The sequence below is a fragment of the Rhinopithecus bieti genome, unplaced genomic scaffold (genome assembly GCF_001698545.2).
Source record: "Rhinopithecus bieti isolate Rb0 unplaced genomic scaffold, ASM169854v2 scaffold_29254, whole genome shotgun sequence".
Taxonomy (NCBI): domain Eukaryota; kingdom Metazoa; phylum Chordata; class Mammalia; order Primates; family Cercopithecidae; genus Rhinopithecus; species Rhinopithecus bieti.
Window position 1 is genome coordinate 932,114 of NW_016813033.1, and position 2,373 is coordinate 934,486.

The window sequence follows — 2,373 nt, forward strand, 5'->3', positions numbered from 1 at the left end:
CCTCAGGGAAGCTTTCTCTGATGCCCAGATTAGATTGGGATCCCAGTGCTTTGATATCATTCCATGGTTCATGCCATGAACTCCAGTTCGCAGTGTTATATTTAGGTGGTCATTTGTTTAGTGTCCATATTTCCCACTAGAGAGTCAGCCATATAAGGAATAGGGCCGGGTCTGTGTTCCTGCCATTGCAACTGCTGAGCTCAGATCAGTACTTGACACAGAGCAAAGGCTGAATAAATATACTTCAACCTACTGAAATAAAGATGTAATTAACAGGTGGGGTGTCGTGACTCACGCCTGTAATCACCTTGGGAGGCCGCAGTGGGAGAATTGGTTAAGTTCAGGAGTTGGAGACCAGCCTGGCAAACATGGCATAATCTCGTCTCTACAAAAATTAGCTTGCCATGGTGGCGCACATCTGTAGTCCCAGCTACTTTGGAGGCTGAGATGGCAGGATCTCTTGAGCCCAGGAGGCAGAGGTTGCAGTGAGCTGAAATTGCGCCACTGCACTCCAGCCTGGGTGACAGAGCGAGACCTGTTTCTCACATACACAAAGTGAATTGGTAATTAATAACTGAAATAAGGAACTGAAATAATGATCAATGAATGAATGAATATAGTGTTTTCATTCACATAATAACCAGTCTGAGTGGCTTTCATCAGTTTAGCAGGATGGTTAAAAACCTGGGCCCTACACTATTTAGCAAGTTATTTAACTCTCTGTGCTTCTTGTCCTTATCTGTAGATTGAGGATAATAAAAGTACATTTGGAGGTACTTTATATACTTGAATGTACCTTATGAGGACTTAATAAAAGCATATATATATATATTATTCAGAACAGCCTAGCATATAGTAAGCACTAAACTCAGTAAGTATATGCCAGCACCCTAAAGAAACTACCTTTGTCTTGAATCATGAAATTTCCGTGATCACTGCATCCAATCATTGCTATTTTAATGTACCTACCTTGGCTCACATTGATACAAATATTTAATCAAATCTCTTTGTATATTTTTAGTGGTTATTACTCTGTATCTCTAAGTTCTCCAGAACTGACTTATCTATCAGGTGTGGCAGGTGCAGTGCTGGCAATACTTGTAGAGATCCACACAAATATTTTAATTCCATCTAAAATCTGAAGGAGAAAAAGACTTGCAAGTCAAAGAAAATGGTTTAATATGTAATATTCATACATTCACCTGTTTACCAACATTATTGTGGAATATACCTCTATGACTTTTTTTTAAATGAAGGAATAAGAGATCCATGAAGGCAAAGGTGCCCAGGGCCCAGGAAAGTCACAGCACAGTCTGGCAGTTCTCAACCTGCTCCTCTGCATCAGAGGCTTCACTCGACAGTGAAATGAAAGAATCAAAACACCAGTGTGACTTTACAACATATATACACCATCAGCATACATCATACATCATCAGAATACATACATATACATACAGAATACTTACATATACATACAGAATACTTACCTATACATACAGAATACATCATACACCATCAGAATAGTGTATGGCAAGGGCAGACTGATGATTGAGAAAGGACATCTCAGCACCAGATAACCTTTCTATGTGGGTTCTACCCCCTAAAAGTGTGTGCACCCATGAATAATTTGTTAAGTAGTGTAGGACCCAGATTTTTAACCACCCTACTAAACTGAGGAAAGCTGCCTAGACTCTGGTTATTATGTGAATGAAAACACTGCATTCATTCATTCATTCGTCATTATTTCGGTTCCTTATTTCAGGAGGACTCCTCTTCACTCTCTTTTTCATCCGTATCTTCTTCCCCACTTGTTCTTCAGCCCTTGCCCATCACCTCCCCAACAGATTTCCTGCACCTGCTCGTGCTCACCTTTGCCAGTCCCTCCTTGGTTCCTCCTTCGCTGTCCCCTCCCCTGTGCCCCTGCTGGCATGCCTGCTGTGATGAGCTCAGCCTAACGCTTCTCATATTGCTTTGGTTTTTGGGTTTATTTTAGCATCTTCTTTTGATACTTCCTCCTCTTCCCTCTTCTCTTGTCTATTCATTATTCTTGCTTATGGTTTGTCTTTGTGTTTTAGTTTCTTTTTTATTCTAGTTTTGGGACACTCTTGGTTTTGAATTTCTTCGTGTTTGAATCTTTTTTTTTTCCCCAGCTGCATTCTCTGATGTCCTCTCTCTCTCTCTCCCCCCCACCTTCCTCTTTCTTTCTTTCTTTCCTTCCTCCCTTCCTTCCTTCCTTCCTTCCTTCTTTCCTTCCTTGCCTTTCCTTGCCTTTCCTTGCCTTTCCTTGCCTTTCCTTGCCTTTCCTTGCCTTTCCTTGCCTTTCCTTGCCTTTCCTTCCTTTCCTTTCCTTTCCTTTCCTTTCCTTTCCTTTCC